Genomic DNA, 21,938 nt, shown 5'->3' with positions numbered 1-21,938 from the left:
CAGAGCCAGGACATGCCAAAGCAAAACCAGGACCAGCCGATGAGGCGATTGCAGCGCAGCAACGAGAGTGATGAGGAAATTGACATGGACACAGCCCTCACACAAGGTACGGGCCCCAGCAATGTGCAAATCATGGTGTTACTGGGGCAGGTTCATGCCATGGAACGCCGATTCTGGGCCCAGGAAACAAGCACAGACTGGTGGGACCGCATCGTGTTGCAGGTCTGGGATGATTCCCAGTGGCTGCGAAACTTTCGCATGCATAAGGCCACTTTCATGGAACTTTGTGACTTGCTTTCCCCTGCCCTGAAGCGCCAGAATACCAAGATGAGAGCAGCCCTCACAGTTGAGAAGCGAGTGGCGATAACCCTGTGGAAGCTTGCAATGCCAGACAGCTACCGGCCAGTCGGGAATCAATTTGGAGTGGGCAAATCTACTGTGGGGGCTGCTGTGATCCAAGTAGCCAGGGCAATCAAAGACTTGCTGATATCAAGGGTAGTAACTCTGGGAAACGTGCAGGTCATAGTGGATGGCTTTGCTGCAATGGGATTCCCAAACTGTGGTGGGGCGATAGACGGAACCCATATCCCTATCTTGGCACCGGAGCACCAAGCCACCGAGTACATAAACTGCAAGGGGTACTTTTCAATGCTGCTGCAAGCCCTGGTGGATCACAAAGGACGTTTCACCAACATCAATGTGGGATGGCCGGGAAAGATACATGATGCTCGCGTCTTCAGGCACTCTGGTCTGTTTCGAAAGCTGGAGGAAGGGACTTTCATCCCGGACCAGAAAGTAACCATTGGGGATGTTGAAATGCCTATCATGATCCTTGGGGACCCAGCCTACCCCTTAATGCCATGGCTCATGAAGCCGTACACAGGCAGCCTGGACAGTAGTCAGGACCTGTTCAACTACAGGCTGAGCAAGTGCCAAATGGTGGTGGAATGTGCATTTTGACATTTAAAAGCGCACTTGCGCAGCTTATTGACTCGCTCAGACCTCAGCGAAAAGAATATCCCCATTGTTATTGCTGCTTGCTGTGCACTCGACAATATCTGTGAGAGTAAGGGGGAGACATTTATGGTGGGGTGGGAGGTTGAGGCAACTCGCCTGTACGCTGATTACGCGCAGCCAGACACGAGAGCGATTCTGTAAGCGGGGGAATGGTCCCACTATTGTGGGGAACTTTCCTGGCTTCTGCACTACCCCGGTGAAGTGGGCTAGCGAAAGGATCTGAGTTCTCACTCCCACTTCCTTTACCCAGAGACCTCCCTGCCCTTGAGGACTCCCCTTCCACTCTCCTGTCTGGCAGAGTCCTCGTAACCCCGACAAGGCTGGGCCCAGGATTCCTGGGGGTCTCGACCCCCAACCCTGCTGTGGTCACCCAGGACAGGGGCTAGGGTGTCCCCACTCCGGGGTACTCTCTCTGCACTGGGCACCTCCCTGACCCACTGATCATTTCATACAATTTAAAGCAAATACAAGTTGTTTAATTAACAATTAATTTTAAAAAAGAATAAGGAAAAATGGGAAAGGTTAAAGGAAACACATCACCCCGCTCTGTGGCAGGGAACATTACAAACAGTGTCTCTGGAACGTCAGGGCAGTTCAGTCTGTTCCTTGTAGGTCCCAGGCTCCTTCTCAGGCCCTGGCTGTGCTGCAGAGACGCTGCGGGTCGGACACTTGCTCTGGCGGTGGCCACACGCTCTCAGAGAGGCTCTAGGTGGCAGGACCCTTTTTCCCAGTGTCGCCCCTGCCCGGTCGGGGTTATGATCCCCCTCCAAGTCTGGCCTGCAAGGCCTCTTGGCTGAAGCGTCTCCCTATGCTGGGCCCACTGCCCAGGGTCCCCCTCACTCTCCCCAGCTGCTCACCGCACCCAGCTCCGGACGGCTCCAGCCCCAGCTCCAGCTCCACTCGGCCTCAGCCCGGCTGCTGCTGCTCCTGCTCTGCCTCCAGCTCCCTGGGCTGCTTGTCTGGCCTCTCTGGCTCTGGTTACTACAGCTCTGCCCCCAGGACAGGTCTGCTCTGCAGGCTGCTTCTGTGACTCTGCTCCCAGCTCTGACCTGCCTCCTGGCTGCTTGTCTGGCCCCTCTGGCTCCGGTTGCTGCAGCTCTCCTCCCAGGGCAGCTCTGCTCTCTCTGGGCTGTGCTCTGGCTTTGGGGCTGCAGTTCTGCTTCCAGCAGCTCAGCTCGGGCCCCTGCTCTCTCCTTAGCTCGGCCCACTCTGTCTGACTCAGGCCATTCCAGCTCACACGGAGGACGGGACACCCCCGGCCTCCTGACTCTCTGATTAGCTGCCCGCCCTGTCAATCAGGCTGATCTGGAGCATTGACCGCTCCCCATTGTTCCTGGGGACTGTCAGTCTCAGGCTCCTGATTTGCCATCGACCCTTCCCCTTTTAGTGCTGGGATCTAGCCAACCAAAACACCCCCACTGAATGTTAGTAAGGGGGCAACAGTCCCCTTACATTCCCCCTTGCTAAAATACTGCCACATCCACAATATTCACACCGGTACATCCGGGCCCCATAGTAACAACATATACCCACATCATTGTATATTAACAACCCATTAGCAATTATCAAAAGAACATTTAACATATTTAGCAGTCCACATCTACTTCTTAATACCATACATAACAATATTCATTAAAACACTACATAGAACCAATAACATACTTATCTCTAAGTCTAACAGGAAGTTCATCCTTACTAGCCCTCTGGGACCTTCTTAAGACTGGCGGTTCATTACCCATATTTTCTATTTTCCTATCCTCGGGTAATACTGGGTCAGTTTGAAGGATCTGGCCATTCTTGTTAGGGTTTGGGTTTGCCCCACTCTGTCCCCCTCTGTATTCGGTTTGTGGGACTAGAACCATTTCCCAATTGGTTTCAGCCTCCTCGGGGTGTACTGATCTACGCCTCCTGTGGTCCCTGGCTGGACTAAGAGTGCAATGTTTCAACTGGTCCCTATGTACTACTCTCTCAGGACCTCCTCGTTCAGGCTGGTTAGCGTACACTGGCAGTTCGGGATTGTTGTGCGTGACCACAGTGGGGCGATTTGGCTTCCATTTGTCCTGTATTTTATTACATCTCCGGCGTCTACGGCTACGAACTGGTACAGTCACCAGATCTGATGAAAGCCTCACTGGACTTGCTATCATAAGTCCTTTTCCTACTTTGGGCTGTGTCTTTAGTTGTACTGAGAGCAACTTTCCAGGCTGTCTTCAGCCTGTCATGGTGACCTTTGACCTGGTCATCATAATTGGTCACCTCATCCTTAGAAAAGACTTCTTGATGCTTCTCTGGCAACGCCCTTATGTTAGCCACATGTGCAGGAATCAGCCCTTGGCATGCCGCTTGAACTGGAGTTGGCAGTCTTCCATCACATCTTTCTTGAAGAAAGGTAACTCGTCCTCCCTTCTCCCTCATCACCTGCAGCTCATTTCCTGGTACACAGCGGTGTTCATCAAGGATCTTCCCTCTCCAAGGAGGAATAATGGTCTTCCATTTTCTGCCCACTTTAACATTTCCAATATGCCTTGTGGGGCCCAGGGAATGACGCTGCCTCTCCGTTCGAGCCAGTACTCTACTCAGCACAGCATTCTTCGTAGGGCGCTCGTGACAGTTCATCCTCCTGGTTCCTTCTCCTGGTAAGAGTAGCTCCTTCAGCTCACTAATGATGTTCATTCCTAGAATCCCTGGGACTCCTTCTCCAATATGGCTCCCTTTTGAGGCTTTGTCTTTCAGGATGAAGATGCATTTTCCTGGCAGTGTCTGGCCCATATACTCTATGTCTGCTTCAAGGCACCCCACCACTGGGATTGCCAGTCCATTAACAGCTGTTAGACGTACAAACCGTGCGCTGTGCATGGTCAGGTCCTTGTCCTTCAAATATTTTTGAAAATGCGACTCAGTAAAGGTGGTGACTTCTGAGCCAGTATCTAACAAACATCTGGTCTTCACCCCTGCTATACATACTTCAGCAGTTAGACAGTCTCCAAATGCTCGCTTACAGAAGTCGCTAGATATGCTGGCACTGCCCACGTTCCTCTCAACACTGTATGCAGAGGGATTTTCCACAAAGGACAGGCCTAGGAATCCTTCTGCCACTGCTTGGCCTTCTACTGTAGATGGACCACTTGCTCCTGGTGCCCCATTGGTTTCGAGTGCCTGGGACTCTGTTCTCCTTCTCAGTGGACATTCTCAGCTAGTATGTCCTGGCCTTTCACAAGTGTAACAAACGTATCTTCCCAGTTCGTCCTTCAGTGGGGCTCTTCGTGATCCCAGTGCCCTTGGATACTTTGGCATACTAATGGGATTTTTTTTCTTTCATGAACTCAGTCATCACTTTCAGCATCTCCCCCTGTTGGACAGCCAGTTTTTGGACAGCTTCACTTAAGCTTTCCAATGTTAGCTCTGTTTGGGGCAGGGCCTTTTCCCCAGCAGCTGCATTCACTAGGCCCCCACTTTGTGTATGGGGGTTAGGCTTGGCCGCCTCTGCCATAGGAACTTCCTCTTCTTCTGACCATATAATGGCAGCCTGCATGAGTTCATGGAACTTCTTACTGGGCTCTTCTTTAAACCTCCTTTTCATTTCACGTCGGAGGGAGTCGTCATTGAGCCCCAGCACCAACTGCTCTTTCAGAACCGTATCTGGGTCTGGAACTCGCTGAGGGTCTCGCCGCTCCACTTTGCTCATTCTCTCCTGGAGGTCATATGCGTATGCCCGGACAGTTTCACCAGGCTCCTGCTTTCTCTGAAAAAACTCCTTTAGTCGGGTTCCAATAGGTACCTTGTCCCCATACACTTCTAGGAGGAGTTCAAACACCTTTTCCACATCTTTCTTGTCTGTCACTGCCATGAACTTTACTGTGGCCTTGGCCTGGCCCTTGAGGTGCTCCTCTATGAAGTCCACATGATCTTCTTCAGGTATTCTTAGCACACGCAGAGCCGCCTTTACAGACTTGACCCACCCCTCTACTGTAATGTCTCCTGGTCTAGTTGGGAAGTCACCAAACTCCATGATCTTCCGCTCCCATGGGACATAAATAGTAGGGGGTCTCTTAGTTTCTGCTGTCTGTTGGTCTATTACTGCCTTGGCCAGCGATAAGGCTTCTCTCTGTTCAGTTCTAGCTTGTTGTAATGCCTCCGCTTGGTCTGATAATCTGTGCTGAAGTTCAGCAAACTGGGTTCGTAGTTCTTCAATTCCAGCCATGGTAGGGTGCTCAACCAGGCCCGGACCGTGCTACTAGAACTTAACCAGAAAACCAATGGGGTGGACCCTGTGGATAGGATCCTGTTCGTGACGCCAATTATGTAAGCAGGGGAATGGTCCCGCTATTGTGGGGAACTTTCCTGGCTTCTGCACTACCCCGGTGAAGTGGGCTAGCGAAAGGATCTGAGTTCTCACTCCCACTTCCTTTACCCAGAGGCCTCCCTGCCCTTGAGGACTCCCCTTCCACTCTCCTGTCTGGCAGAGTCCTCGTAACCCCGACAAGGCTGGGCCCAGGATTCCTGGGGGTCTCGACCCCCAACCCTGCTGTGGTCACCCAGGACAGGGGCTAGGGTGTCCCCACTCCGGGGTACTCTCTCTGCACTGGGCACCTCCCTGACCCACTGATCATTTCATACAATTTAAAGCAAATACAAGTTGTTTAATTAACAATTAATTTTAAAAAAGAATAAGGAAAAATGGGAAAGGTTAAAGGAAACACATCACCCCGCTCTGTGGCAGGGAACATTACAAACAGTGTCTCTGGAACGTCAGGACAGTTCAGTCTGTTCCTTGTAGGTCCCAGGCTCCTTCTCAGGCCCTGGCTGTGCTGCAGAGACGCTGCGGGTCGGACACTTGCTCTGGCGGTGGCCACACGCTCTCAGAGAGGCTCTAAGTGGCAGGACCCTTTTTCCCAGTGTCGCCCCTGCCCGGTCGGGGTTATGATCCCCCTCCAAGTCTGGCCTGCAAGGCCTCTTGGCTGAGGCGTCTCCCTACGCTGGGCCCACTGCCCAGGGTCCCCCTCACTCTCCCCAGCTGCTCACCGCACCCAGCTCCGGACGGCTCCAGCCCCAGCTCCAGCTCCACTCAGCCTCAGCCCGGCTGCTGCTGCTCCTGCTCTGCCTCCAGCTCCCTGGGCTGCTTGTCTGGCCTCTCTGGCTCTGGTTACTACAGCTCTGCCCCCAGGACAGGTCTGCTCTGCAGGCTGCTTCTGTGACTCTGCTCCCAGCTCTGACCTGCCTCCTGGCTGCTTGTCTGGCCCCTCTGGCTCCGGTTGCTGCAGCTCTCCTCCCAGGGCAGCTCTGCTCTCTCTGGGCTGTGCTCTGGCTTTGGGGCTGCAGTTCTGCTTCCAGCAGCTCAGCTCGGGCCCCTGCTCTCTCCTTAGCTCGGCCCCACTCTGTCTGACCTAGGCCATTCCAGTTCACAGGGAGGACGGGACCCCCCCGGCCTCCTGACTCTCTGATTAGCTGCCCGCCCTGTCAATCAGGCTGATCTGGAGCATTGGCCGCTCCCCATTGTTCCTGGGGACTGTCAGTCTCAGGCTCCTGATTTGCCATCGACCCTTCCCCTTTTAGTGCTGGGAGCTAGCAACCAAAACACCCCACTGAATGTTAGTAAGGGGGCAACAGTCCCCTTACAGTTAGAAGAGCACAGCAGGGCATGGTGCGCATCAGAGAAGCTTTGAAAACCAGTTTTGTGAATGGCCAGGCTATGGTGTGAAACTTCTGTTTGTTTCTCCTTGATGAACCCTCCGCCCCCCCCCCACCTGGTTCACTCTACTTCCCTGTAAACCAACCAGCCCACCCTCCCCTCCCCCCTTCGAGCACCACTTGTAGAGGCAATAAAGTCATTGTTACTTCACATTCATGCATTCTTTATTAATTCATCACACAACTAGGGGGATAATTGCCAAGGTAGCCCGAGAGGGGTGGGGGAGGAGGGAAGGAAAAGGACATACTGCAGTTCAAAACTTTAAAACTTTAACACTTATTGAAGGCCAGCCTTCCGATGTTCAGGCAATCATCTGGGGTGGAGTGACTGGGTGGCCAGAGGCCCCCCCACCGTGTTCTTGGGCGTCTGGGTGAGGAGGCAATGGGACTTGGGGAGGAGGGCTGTTGGTTACACAGGGGCTGTAGCGGCAGTCTCTGCTCCTGCTGCCTTTCCTGCAGCTCAACCATACCCCATTTCAACCAGGTGACCGAGAATGATATCACTCTCCTGAGGATAACAAAGAGAGATAAGGAATGGATGTTGTCTGCATGCCAGCAAACACCGGGACCATACACTGCCATGCTTTGTTATGCAATGATTCCAGACTATGTGCTACTGGCCTGGCGTGGTAAAGTGTCCTACCATGGCGGACAGGATAAGGCAGCCCTCCCCAGAAACCTTTTGCAAAGGCTTTGGGAGTACATCAAGGAGAGCTTTCTGGAGATGTCCCTGGAGGATTTCCGCTCCATCCCCATACAAGTTAACAGACTTTTCCAGTAGCTGTACTGGCCGCGATTGCCAGGGCAAATTAATCATTAAACACACTTGCTTTTAAACCATGTGTGATATTTATAAAGATACACTTGTAACCCTTCTGCCCATCTAAGTTGGCAGCAACAAGGGCCGGGTTCTGTATCTAGGGGTTCCGTTTCAATAACACAATGCAAAACCGGCTCGAGCCCCCACCCAGTGACCTGGGACAATTACATACCACCCCCTGGGCACCTCTAAGAGGCAATACTTCCCCTCTCGCAAGCACGGAGTCTGAGTGTAACATAAAATGTTTAATAACATGAGGTAAACAACATCAGCATTAAATTGGAGAAACACCACAACTAGAGTTCTTAGACCAAACCATGAGCGAAGACCCACCCCAGCAAATTGGGCCGTGTCCTCTCCCGTTGGTTCTTGAAACCAGCGACCCAAGAATCACCAAAGTCCCAAAAGTCCACCAATCCCAAAGTCTCTTGGGTCCAGCAACCCAAGAATCACAAAAGTCCCAAAAGTCCGACAACCCCCCAAAGTCTCTGTCCATGATCAGTGCAGCCCCAGAGTTCAAAGGGGGGGGGTGAGCAGGGTGTTAAGGGGCACCTTACGTGATCCGAGGCCAACCGGCTGCTTCTCCGTGGGGTTCCACCGCAGCCTTCACCACGAACTGCTCCACTCCACCCGCAGTCCCACTCCTGCCGTCCCACGAACTGCTCTGGCAGCTGCTCCGCTCCGCTCCGCTCACCGACCTGTGAGCCGCTCCGCTCCGCTCACCGACCTGTGAGCCGAGCTGCTCTGCTCCGCTCCGCGACCTGTGAGCCGCTCCGCTCCACTCACCCCCCGCTAAGCTAAGTTAGCTTAGCAATATAGCTTCAGGCTCCCCCACTAGTTAACACAGCCTCAGTGATCTCAGCTCTTAAATAGCTTTAGCTCTTTTGTGATTTCAGCTCTTAGTGATTTCAGCTAGTAGTAGGGGAGCCCCAGTGCTGGTGCACTATTGGCCCAAAGTGAACTCAGCTCAGCAGTCTGTAACTAGACTCCTAAGGGAATCAAAGTTAGTTCTGACATTCAACAGTGGAGAGAGGAGGTAGTGCAATTGGTGTTTCAACCCCCTCAGGGAGGGGGCCATACCATCAGGTACAAATACCTGCCCCCATCCTCTCTCAATTCACTGGGTTTTGTAACCCATGCCCCTTGACAAGCAAATGCTACTTAGGTAATGGTGAATGACTCACTCAGTCCTTCTGTCATACAACAGTTCCACTGGCCTTGATTCACAGAATCAGGGTAACAAAACTTTATTCTTCCTGCCCCAATAACAGAGAAACTGGGGATCCCACACCAGCCAAAGTAACCACTTTGAGTTGCTGTGGTTTCATGCCAGGCGAGTGGGTGTGCCTATGCAAACAAGATCAGCCTCTGGAGTTCTTTTCCACACTCGCCATAATTCACCACCAGATGTCAGGGTAGAGCTCATCCTGACTCTGCTTACATCCTCCCCCCAGCCGAAAATTTGTCGTCCCGACAAATCACACTCCCTATTATAACAACTCACTGGTTCCCTCCAAAGGGCCTCAGATAGCCCACTTTAGCTTCCACAAGCCTGTGTGCTAAACATATTGGTTCCTCACTAGTTACCCCAGGTGCATCATAAGTCAACCGTTTTACTGGTCTTATTACCCTGTCTCGTCTATTGAGAATCTCTGTTGCCGTGGTGGGCGGGACAGCCTCTTGAACGATGGATGGAGAGGTTTCCTTTGAGGGTCCCTCGGCTACTGGCATAGGCCCCTGCATTTCTAGTTCTAACAGTGGAGGGTCCAAGGTGCCCAGGACGTCCTCCACCTGTATGTCTCCACTGTCCAATAACCTGGGTGTGTCATCACATGGGGGTCCCACCAGTGGCTCAGGGGTGTCAGGAATGGGCCTAAATACTTCTGCCATGGGGTTTAGGGTGGAAGAAGAGGAGCTCTCTTTTGATTCAGCCGATCGAGACTGAAATCTTGTCTCCATCCCAGGATACACCATGGTTGTGTCTTCCTCCTCAGACTCACTCTCAGATGTGCTGCATGGGGGTAGGTTAGCTGCAGGGGGCTGGCTGTCCACGTTGGAGGGCGGCTTTGGTCCAGCACCTTCGTTCTGCCCAGTTGCCCTGTTGTGGCCCATCTCATACGGGGTGCCTACCAATTCCCCCACAGGGAGCAAAAGGTTTCTATGCACTGTCTTTGTCTGCCCTGGACCCTCTTCAGGTTTGATCTTGTAGACCGGCAGGTCTCCTAGCTTTTCCATCACCAAGTAAGGTATTGCCTTCCATCTGTCGGCTATCTTGTGTTTGCCAGCAATACCCAAATTTCGCAGCAGAACTCTGTCCCCCGGCTGGAGTTCTTGCAGACGTACCCTAGCATCATATCGATGTTTGTTGCGGTCGGCATTCTTCCGAGCCGCAGATGTAGCTAAGTGATAAGCATCCCGCAGCTTTTCTCTCAGTCGGGATACATATTGCTGATGAGTTTCATAGCTATCTCCATCCTCTGATACACCAAAGCACAGGTCTATGGGTAATCTTGGTTCTCGTCCAAACATTAAGAGATATGGGGTGACTCCTGTAGCATCATTCTTTGTGGCATTGTAGGCGTGCACCAGATATGCAACATGTTGGCTCCAGGTTGCTTTCTGCTCTGGTCGCAAAGTCCCCAACATATCTAATAGGGTTCGGTTGAACCTCTCTGGCTGAGGATCACCTTGCGGGTGATAAGGCGTTGTTCTAGACTTCTTAATTCCCGCTATCCTCAGCACCTCCTTCAGAAGATGACTCTCAAAGTCCCGCCCCTGATCTGAGTGTATCCGGGCTGGAAATCCATAAACTGAGAAATATTTCTCCCACAGTACTCGAGCAACAGTGGTGGCCCTCTGATCACGCGTGGGATATGCCTGCGCATATCGTGTATAATGGTCAGTCACTACTAGAATGTTCCCAATATTCCTCTTGTCTACTTCTAAAGACAAGAAATCGATGCATACCAGTTCCAAAGGTTTGGTGCTGGTGATGTTCTTGAGATATGCAGCCCTCGTGGGCAGAGTTTTCCTTTGAACACATCGAGCGCAAGTCTCACATTTCCTACGAACATCTTCAGCCATCCGGGGCCAATAGAATCTACTACGAAGAAGTTCCAGGGTCCTCTCCATCCCTAAATGTCCAAAGTCATCATGCAGGGCCCTCATGGCCAGGGCTCTGTACTCTTTTGGCAGCACTAGCTGTGCTCGTTGCTTTTGTAAAGGGTCTGTGGTCACTCGGTGTAGCACTCCCTGAATCAGTTTTAGTTTGGTCCATTCTCTCAATAGTAGTTTACCCTCCGGGTTAGGTGGGACAACCACAGCTGGGCTTCGCCCCTCCCTTTTGGCAAGTAGTGTATCACGAATGCCAATATCTTGCAGCTGGGCTTCCTGCCAGTCAGCCGCATTGAGCATGGGCAAAGGAGATTGGTCCAACGCAATATAGTTCACTGAAGCAGAAGGCACGCATTCAGGGGGCAGGCCCAAAGCTTCTGCAGCACATCCATGAAGACTCTCATGGGACTCTGGCTCCCGGCGACTCACACTGCAAATAGCCCTCACTCCATCTGTGGGTATCACAGCAACTCCTGGTGCCTGTGGACGCCTGGACAATGCATCTGCATCTACATTGCTTCTCCCTGATCGGTATTGAATGCTGAAGTCATAGCTAGCCAAAGCGGCCACCCATCTTTGCCCTGTAGCATCCAGCTTAGCACTTGTTAACACATAGGTCAGTGGGTTGTTGTCTGTCCACACCTGGAACTGAGCACCATATAAGTAGTCTCGAAATTTCTCAGTGATGGCCCATTTCAAGGCCAAGAACTCCAGCTTGTGGGTGGGATAGCGAGTTTCACTATCAGACAGTCCTCGGCTGGCAAAGGCTACAGGTTTACGTCTTCCTTCCACTTCCTGGTACAGTACTGCTCCCAGACCCTCCAAACTGGCATCAGTATGCAGGATAAATGGCTTGCTTGGGTCAGCAAAGACTAGGACTGGAGCATGAGTTAGGCAAGTAATGATTTCTCGAAAAGCCCTTTCACATCTCTCATCCCACCGTGGCCCAAATGGTTCGAAGGGGCCATAGTGTCTCTGCACAGGAGGCTTTGGGGACCTTCCCTTATTCTTGGTCTTAGATTTGTTCCTGCTGGACTGGTATCCCCTGGTAAGATCATTCAGAGGTTTTACAATCGTAGCATAGTTTTTCACAAATCTGCGATAGTAGCCACTAAATCCAAGAAAGGTCTTGAGTTCTCTGTAGTTACTTGGACATGGCCATGTAGTGAGGGCTTCTATTTTATCGGGATCAGTACTCACACCCTCTTGGGACACGATGTGACCCACATACTTCACTGAGGTCCTGCAGAACTGGCATTTGTCAATTGAAAGCTTCAAACCATAATCCTCTAACCTATCAAGCACTTTAAGAAGTCTTTCTTCATGCTCCTCCAAGGTTCTTCCAAACACTATCAGGTCATCCAAATAAACTAACACTTGCAGTAAATTCATGTCTCCCACAACTTTCTCCATAAGACGTTGAAATGTGGCAGGTGCTCCAGAGATCCCTTGGGGCATGCGTTCAAACTGATAAAACCCTAATGGGCAGATGAAGGCTGTCTTCTCCTTATCTGCTTCACCCAGAGGGATCTGGTAGTATCCACTCCGAAGATCCAACACAGAGAACCACTGGCTTCCCAGCAAACAGTCTAAGGCATCTTGGACTCGGGGCATTGTGTACTGGTCAACCACAGTACGGCGGTTTAGGGTGCGGTAGTCAATACACATCCGGATTTTCCCATTCTTTTTACGGACCACCACAATGGGTGAGGCATATGGGCTGCGGGACTCTGTAATGATGCCATTCGCAGCCAGCTCCTGAAGATGTTGTCGCACATCTTCCATCTCGGAGAGGGCAATCCTCCTAGATCTCTCCCTGAAAGGTCGAGAGTCATGTAGTCTGATGTTGTGCTCTACTCCTTTTGCACATCCCACATCCCAGTCATGCAATGAGAACACCTTGGATCTTTCACAAAGTTTCCTCCTCAGGCGATCTTTCCACTCCTCGGACAACGGTGAATCTCCAAAGTCAAACTTTGCAGGGTCTATTGGCGGAACTTGAGTCTCACACTGGGGTTTTACAATTGATTCAGGCTCAAAGAGATCCGCTATCTTTTGTCCTTGCCTCACAACAACATCTCGACTTGTTTCATTAGCAATCAGTATAGTCACCTTTTCCTGGGCTTCAGCAGGTAGGGTTATGACTCCACTGGGGACCAGCACTCCTTCCGGGAGCTCTCCTTCAGCTGGCTGCTCTACCATTGCTAATGCCCCTTTACTGCCTTTCAGCCGAGTACTCATGACAAGCACTTCTTGCTCCGTCCTTGCAGGCACTACTAAGGGGGTTGTGCCCATGTACTTCAGCGCCCCAATCGGTAGCTCAGATGTCTCCTTTTTAGCACCCTCAATCTTCCTGTAGGCTTCAGCACAAAGTGTATGGATCATCAGGGTATTCAGCTACTGGTCCCCAGCCCGTCGTCTGCAGTAATCCGCGAGCACCCTGAAGAGACTGGAGTTGGTCCCTATCAGCACAGACACATCAGAGGTCCCTTTAGGGTCAGGGCATATTAATGCAGCTGTGTCCACCTCTTCTCTTACCCCAGCAACCTCCTCTGGGAATTCCAGGTGCACTATGACATACCCTTGGTAGGGGTATTCATCCATGCTGAGGCCACACAGACCAACGCCAGTCAGTGGCTGTATAGGCAGGTGCCTAAGCATTTGTTGGTAGAATGACTGAAATATAATAGTCACTTGAGATCCAGTGTCAAGCACGGCTTTACACTCCACCCCTTCAATCTTCACCATGACCTCTGCTCGAGGCCCTATCAGTCCTGCGGGGATCCCAGCTGGACAGTCTTTTCTGGGGGAATCTTCAAATCCTGCAGGCCTGGGTGGTCCCCGTCCCCGGACTCTCTGGCAGCTACCGGATCTCTCCCAACTGATCCTCAGCTTTCCATACACTAAGGAGGGGTTTTCTTCATTATGGCACTTGGCAGCACTGTGTCCATCCTGACCACATCGGTAGCAGAAGAATTGTCCTTTCCCTCTTCGCCCAGATGGGATGGTGGCTCTAAATGCTGACTTCTCCATCGCCACGGTCAGAGGCTCCTTATTCCCGGAAGTCTTAGCTTGGTCAATGGTGCTTTGCAGTTCAGCTATCCGTTCTGTCAGGACCTGCACTTGTTGGACAAGTTCCTCTGTGGTGCTCACCATCAGTACACTGGCCATTTGCAGTGGTGTTGTGCCGGCTGGCTCCAATGTTTGGGCTTCCCAAAACTCGCTGGCAGCCTGCCTTTCTTCCTCTTCTCTGACCTCTTTTATCAGCTGGGAATAACTTGGGGGATGTTCCCGTCGTTCTCTTAGTCGGAGATGGAGTAGAATCGAGTTCTGATATTGAGCTCCTCTTACAATTTGAGCCAGTCTGGTCCGATCCATCTGTTCAGCAGTCACTGCACCCCTCATGACAGCTCTCTGAAGCAGTCTTTCCAGCCTCTGTATATAGGCTGAAATCTTCTCGCCAATTTGCTGTCGGGAATTAAGGAACTTACAGTAACTGTCTTCAGGGCCCTCTACACTCCCAAAGGTATGATCAAGGGCCTCTAGGCAGTCCTTCACACTGACCCCAGGGTCAATGAGCTTCAGGGTGCGAATCACATCTAATGCTGGGCCACTAAGGCTCTCTATCAGACATCTTCGCTTTTCTGCATCAGGTACGGCCCACTCCTGCAGCATTTCAGTGGTATGCTCCAACCAGGGTTCGAACTCCTCTGCCCCAGCAAATAACCTTAACTCACGACAAGAGTTTGACCTAGCATGGGACAACACAACCTTTTCCAATATTTGCCCCAGTGCTTTTGCCCAATCATTGGCTAAGGCTGTGGCCCCTGAGCTAGAGGCTGCAGGGCCGGGGCCCAACAAACCCGACATATTAGCCATTATACAAACAGTAATTTCCTCAAAATATAACCACAATTGTTTCCCAATGCAGGGGAACACTCAACAGGTGCTTGCGAGGGGTACTGACCCAGGGGATCCCGGACGAGCCCCCAAAAATGTAACCCTTCTGCCCATCTAAGTTGGCAGCAACAAGGGCCGGGTTCTGTATCTAGGGGTTCCGTTTCAATAACACAATGCAAAACCGGCTCGAGCCCCCACCCAGTGACCTGGGACAATTACATACCACCCCCTGGGCACCTCTAAGAGGCAATACTTCCCCTCTCGCAAGCACGGAGTCTGAGTGTAACATAAAATGTTTAATAACATGAGGTAAACAACATCAGCATTAAATTGGAGAAACACCACAACTAGAGTTCTTAGACCAAACCATGAGCGAAGACCCACCCCAGCAAATTGGGCCGTGTCCTCTCCCGTTGGTTCTTGAAACCAGCGACCCAAGAATCACAAAAGTCCCAAAAGTCCGACAACCCCCCAAAGTCTCTGTCCATGATCAGTGCAGCCCCAGAGTTCAAAGGGGGGGGTGAGCAGGGTGTTAAGGGGCACCTTACGTGATCCGAGGCCAACCGGCTGCTTCTCCGTGGGGTTCCACCGCAGCCTTCACCACGAACTGCTCCACTCCACCCGCAGTCCCACTCCTGCCGTCCCACGAACTGCTCTGGCAGCTGCTCCGCTCCGCTCCGCTCCGCTCACCGACCTGTGAGCCACTCCGCTCCGCTCCGCTCACCGACCTGTGAGCCGAGCTGCTCTGCTCCGCTCCGCGACCTGTGAGCCGCGCCGCTCCGCTCCGCTCCGCTCACCGACCTGTGAGCCGCTCCGCTCCACTCACCCCCCGCTAAGCTAAGTTAGCTTAGCAATATAGCTTCAGGCTCCCCCACTAGTTAACACAGCCTCAGTGATCTCAGCTCTTAAATAGCTTTAGCTCTTTTGTGATTTCAGCTCTTAGTGATTTCAGCTAGTAGTAGGGGAGCCCCAGTGCTGGTGCACTATTGGCCCAAAGTGAACTCAGCTCAGCAGTCTGTAACTAGACTCCTAAGGGAATCAAAGTTAGTTCTGACATTCAACAGTGGAGCGAGGAGGTAGTGCAATTGGTGTTTCAACCCCCTCAGGGAGGGGGCCATACCATCAGGTACAAATACCTGCCCCCATCCTCTCTCAATTCACTGGGTTTTGTAACCCATGCCCCTTGACAAGCAAATGCTACTTAGGTAATGGTGAATGACTCACTCAGTCCTTCTGTCATACAACAGTTCCACTGGCCTTGATTCACAGAATCAGGGTAACAAAACTTTATTCTTCCTGCCCCAATAACAGAGAAACTGGGGATCCCACACCAGCCAAAGTAACCACTTTGAGTTGCTGTGGTTTCATGCCAGGCGAGTGGGTGTGCCTATGCAAACAAGATCAGCCTCTGGAGTTCTTTTCCACACTCGCCATAATTCACCACCAGATGTCAGGGTAGAGCTCATCCTGACTCTGCTTACACACTCACCAGAGGTCCCTCGTGTGCCCTCAGGGTCTGGGAGCATGCCTTGGGTTAGTTCGGGGGTTACTGGTTCCAAGTCCAGGGTGATAAACATATCCTGGCTGTTGGGGAAACCGGTTTCTCCGCTTCCTTGCTGTGAGCTATCTTCATTGTCTTCATCATCATCATCATCATCTTCCTTGTACCCCAAACCCGCTTCCCTGTTGCGTGTTTCTCCATTGACGGAGTCAAAGCACACGGTTGGGGTAGTGGTGGCTGCACCCCCTAGAACGGCATGCAGCTCCGCATAGAAGCGGCATGTTTGTGGCTCTGCCCCAGACCTTCCGTTTGCCTCTCTGGCTTTGTGATAGGCTTGCCTTAGCTCCTGAATTTTCATGCGGCACTGTTGTGCGTCCCTGTTATGGCCTCTGTCCTTCATGGCCTTTGAGACCTTTTCTAATATTTTGCCATTTCATTTAATGCTACGGAGTTCAGCTAGCACTGATTCATCTCCCCATATGGTGAGCAGATCCAGTACCTCCCGTTCTGTCCATGCTGGAGCTCTTTTGCGATCCTGGGATTCCATCATGGTTACCTGTGCTGATGAGCTCTGCGTGGTCACCTGTGCTCTTCACGCTGGGCAAACAGGAAATGAAATTCAAAAGTTTGCGGTGCTTTTCCTGTCTACCTGGTTAGTGCATCTGAGTTGAGAGTGCTGTCCACAGCGGTCACAATGAAGCACTGTGGGATAGCTCCCGGAGGCCAATAATGTCGAATTCCGTCCACACTATGCCAAATCCGACCCGCAAAGGCTGATTTTAGCACTAATCCCCTCGTCGGAGGTGGAGTAAAGAAACCGCTTTAAAGGGCCCTTTAAGTCGAAAGAAAGGGCTTCGTCGTGTGGACGTGTCCAGGCTTAATTCGATTTAACCCTGCTAAAGTCGACCTAAACTCGTAGTGTAGACTCAGAGAATTGCTTGTATGACTTCTGGATAGCCAGTGGGGTAAAACCGAAGTCTTCTCTGTTTGGCTGGTTTGGTTTGCCTTGGTGTGCAGAGGAACCCCAGCCTTGGGCTGTAACTGCTCTGCTCTCAGCAATTTGTTCTGAATTGATACTCTCAGAAGTGTCCCACCAAGGGCAGCATCATTACACCCCAGCTTGTGAGGGGGGCACAGGCCCTGCCACTGGGGAAGCACAGCAGCCTCTCCAGTATACTGCCTGCAATGGATTCCTGTGACCCCTTATATCCCATGTTCACTACTTTTATATGGTTATAATATATTTTGTATAAAGTACGCCTGGTGACATATCTTTTGAAAACTCATAATCTGCTGAATATTATTATCCTGTTTAAATATGTGTAACAGCACTGCATGTAAGCACGATTGAGTTCCTGGGGGTTGGTAGGTGCAAGCCTGCCCTTTACTAAAGGCCCCTCTCCCAGCCTAATGGGGGAGCCACTGAACCAAGGACTCAAGTAATTTTAAGGGACAACAAATGAGTAAACAGGGACAGGAGTGAGGTCATAGGGCCAAAGGCAAGGAGCCAGAGGGGGACATCAAGCAGAGAACTCCAGACAGTGCCCACTGCTCTTTGAAGGTGTCCAGAGAGCCAGCTGATGCAGCCCAGAGGAACTCTGCCCAGATACATGAATGGAAGGAGGAGTGGAAATAGGCCCTACAGTCGCAAAGCATCTCCCCATCCAGCATCCTCTTCCTGGTATAGTGGATGGCCACCTTGGCCAGTGCCAGGAAGGGGTGGATGAGGATTTCTCACGACTTCATGGGGCCATGGATGCAGTGTGAAAATATCAGCAGGTGTGGGGAAAAGTGCAGCTAGAACCTGAGGAGAAGGTCCTGGAGGAGCCGGAAAAGGGGCTGCAACCTGGCGCATTTGAACTGTGCCAAGTACACACCTGTGCTCATGGCTCCATGAAGGTGCCACCAAATGATATCCCTCCACAGATGGTAGGAGGCCTGCCACTTGGTATTGCAAAAGGAACGAGGGTGAGGAAGTGAAAGATAAGGAACATGAGTGTATACATGTGTGTCCTACGCATGGTTCAAAAATGAACAGGCTCCAGGTCATGCAGCCCACTAGGGTGCACATAAGGGGCAGCCAGGGGACCTCGTGGGTCAAGGGCCTGATGACAAGATCTGGAGGACCAGTGGTGCGGGGCAGGCGGGGAGCACCTTCCCACAGGACACGCTCAAGGAAAGCCCAAGAAGTGGCTGGTAAAGCCGCACTCACCTCCAGGAGTATGCACCAAGGGAAACGAGGGGTGGAGAGCCCCATGCACCAGCCAAACACCAGGGGATCAATCCAGCCCCCCCCCCCCCGATTCATAGTCCAGGAGGTCTATGATCCTGGTGGTACCTGCCAGGACCAACCTCCAGTGCACCGAGGGGGACTCTGCCACCTGCACACCAAGCTGGGGATTGTGTAGCAAGGGGTCCGCAAGGAGATCTACTCCCTAGGCAACCACCATGGACCTGGTCACTGAGACCAGATTCCAGGTCCGGAGGAGGTTCTGGTAAAAGACCAGCTGCCCAAATAGGCTCTCGCGGAAGACCCCTAGGATGGAGATAAGAGCTGCTGGTCATATCGGAGCCTTCAGAGTGCAGCAGGGAGAGGGGAGTATTGACCTGGGAAGGTTGCAGGGCAGTTTGGCTGGGACTGTCCACACTGGGGATGGGAGACTTTCCTTCAGGCCAGATACCTGAGCATGTAACATGAGAACCAGGAGGGGGGTTCGAGGCCAGGTGACACCTTTGCCTGGGAAATGGACAAAGGCTGGGGGAGGAGCCGGGGGGAGACTGGGCGAGACAGCTGGAGGGAGTTTCAGTTTGGAGCTGGCTGGGAAAATGGAGGGGAGCCCAGATGGGGCTCTGGCCTCCCTGGGGGCCCCCAAGATGGACCTGACTGAGGGGGTCCTGTTGTCTGTACCTGCAAGACCTGTCTTGGACCGTGTTCCTGTTGTCTAAATAAACCTTCTCTTTTACTGGCTGGCTGAGAGTCATGGTGAATCGCAGGAAGAGGGGTGCAGGGCCTTCTCTTCCCCACACTCCGTGACAGGAATACAGTCCAAAACAGAGCTTGTAGGCAGGGCCATCCTTGCCCATACACAAAGCACGCAGCTGTGCAGAGCACCAGGAAATTTGGGACACCAGATTTCCTGGTGCCCCGCACAGCTGTGTGCTGCTCCAGCCCCTGCTCCGGCTCTTCCCTGGGGCCCTTCCCCCTGCTCCGCCCTGCCCCGCCTCTTCCCGCCCCTGCTCCACCCCAGCCCTGCTCCCACTCCCCGCTCTGCAGCAGGGCCGGGCCTGCAGTCACCGGTGGCGGGAAGTGCAGCGACCCAGACCCAGCCATGCCACTGGTGAGTGCTGGGGGGTGGTTCCTCCCTGCCCTCCAAGCCAGCCCCGCCCTCCCCGCTCCCTCCGCAGAGGCCTGGGGCCCCACACACCCCTGTGGGGGTGGGGAGGGCTGCATAGGGCCCCAGAATAGCTAGGGACGACCCTGCTTGTAGGTACAGAAAACAGGACCCCTCAGCCTCCCTCCATTTTCCCAGCCAGCTTCAAACTGCAACCTCCTCCAGCCCCTCCTCTGGCCTTTGTCTCTTTCCCGGGCCAGGAGGCCACCTGATCTCTTTATTCTCCAACACCTTCAGTTGGCACCTTGCAGGGGAGGGGCCCAAGCCATCAGTTGCCAGGAGACGGGGTGTCAACCATTCTCTCTGCAGTCAGCATCACACCTGCCTAGGGTTCTGCAACAATCGCACACCCTTATCCCACCACCTAGATACTTAAGAAATGCATAGGGGAAACTGAGGCACCCACACAGTATTCAGAGAAAACATTAAGAACATTCCCACTTCGTCACACTGGAGGAGGGGCAGCTCAGTGCAGAGAGAGATGAAGAAAATGGGCTAGAACCAGGGAGAAAGTTGACTTCATAAATATCTGCTTCAATTATCTTTGGCAAATGAAATAACCAAACAATCATTCATTTTCTGATATATCTATAAAACTCATCTGAAAAGTTTTCAAAATAAATCACTGTTTAAAAATGTATAGTGTGTACCTTTTAAAAATGAAACCTACATCTCTCTCTGAGTTGTGAAGAATATGTATTGAGGTTATAACAACCAACAAGAATGCACTTTTATGTAGAAAACCGTGATTAAATCGAGTCTTCCTGACTAGTGATTTAAATCAAATTCACCCTGCCCACTGTACCCCTTCATTCCCCGGGGGGCCCACAAATATGTTTGGCGCGGGGCCCACAAAAAGTTAATCCAGTCCTGACCTAATGTGGCTAGAAAACTGAAAAAAGAAAAAGAGTACTTGTGGCACCTTAGAGACTAACAAATTTATTAGAGATAGCTGGGAGTGCTGGTAGTGTAGGGCCTGAGGAGAGAGTCCACATAACCAGACAATCCTGATGTTAGGGTTGTCTGGTTATGTGCACTCTCTCCTCAGGCCCTACGCTACCAGCACTCCCAGCTATCTTCGAGACACCACTGACTTCCTGAGGAAACTACACTACATCGGTGATCTTCCAGAAAACACCATCCTGGCCACTATGGATGTAGAAGCCCTCTACACCAATATTCCACACAAAGATGGACTACAAGCTATCAGGAACAGTATCCCTGATACTGTCACAGCTAACCTGGTGGCTGAACTTTGTGACTTTGTCCTCACCCACAACTATTTCACATTAGGGGACAATATATACCTTCAAGTCAGCGGCAGTGCTATGGGTACTCACATGGCCCCACAGTATACCAACATTTTTATGGCTGACTTAGAACAACGCTTCCTTAGCTCTCGTCCCCTAATGCCCCTACTCTACTTGCGCTACATTGATGACATCTTCATCATCTGGACCCATGGAAAAGAAGCCCTTGAGGAATTCTACCATGATTTCAATAATTTCCATCCCACCATCAACCTCAGCCTAGATCAATCCACACAAGCGGTCCATTTCCTGGACACTACTGTGCTAATAAGCGATGGTCACATAAATACCACCCTATACCGGAAACCTACTGACCACTATACTTACCTACATGCCTCCAGCTTCCATCCAGGACACATCACACGATCCATTGTCTACAGCCGAGCTCTAAGATATAACCGCATTTGCTCCAATCCCTCAGAGACAAGCACCTACAAGATCTGTATCAAGCATTCTTAAAACTACAGTACCCACCTGCTGAAGTGAAAAAACAGATTGACAGAGCCAGACGAGTACCCAGAAGTCACCTCCTACAAGACAGGCCCAACAAAGAAAATAACAGAACACCACTAGCTGTGACCTTCAGCCCCCAACTAAAACCTCTCCAGCGCATCATCAAAGATCTACCCTGGAGGAAAATTCTTTCCCGACCCCAAATATGGCTTTCAGTAAAGCGTTTGATACGGTACCGCATGAGGAATTATTGGTTAAATTGGAAAAGATGGGGATCGATATGAAAATCCAGAGGTGGATAAAGAACTGGTTAAAGGGGAGACTGCAGCGGGTCGTACTGACAGGTGAACTGTCAGGTTGGAGGGAGGTTACCAGTGGAGTTCCTCAAGGTTTGGTTTTGGGTCCGATTTTATTTAATCTATTTATTACTGACCTTGGAACCAAATGTAGGAGTGGGCTGATAAAGTTTGCAGATGACACAAAGTTGGGAGGTATTGCCAATTCGGAGAAGGATCGGGATATCCTGCAGGGAGATTTGGATGACCTTGTAAACTGGAGCAATAGTAATAGAATGAAATTTAATAGTGAGAAGTGTAAGGTTATGCATTTAGGGATGACTAACAAGAATTTTAGTTATAAGCTGGGGACGCATCAGTTGGAAGTAACGGAAGAGGAGAAGGACCTCAGAGTCCTGGTGGATCACAGGATGACTATGAGTCGGCAATGTGACGTGGCCGTGAAAA

This window comes from Chrysemys picta, chromosome 12 (genome assembly GCF_011386835.1).
Source record: "Chrysemys picta bellii isolate R12L10 chromosome 12, ASM1138683v2, whole genome shotgun sequence".
NCBI lineage: Eukaryota > Metazoa > Chordata > Testudines > Emydidae > Chrysemys > Chrysemys picta.
Note: the sequence above shows the minus strand (reverse complement) of the source record.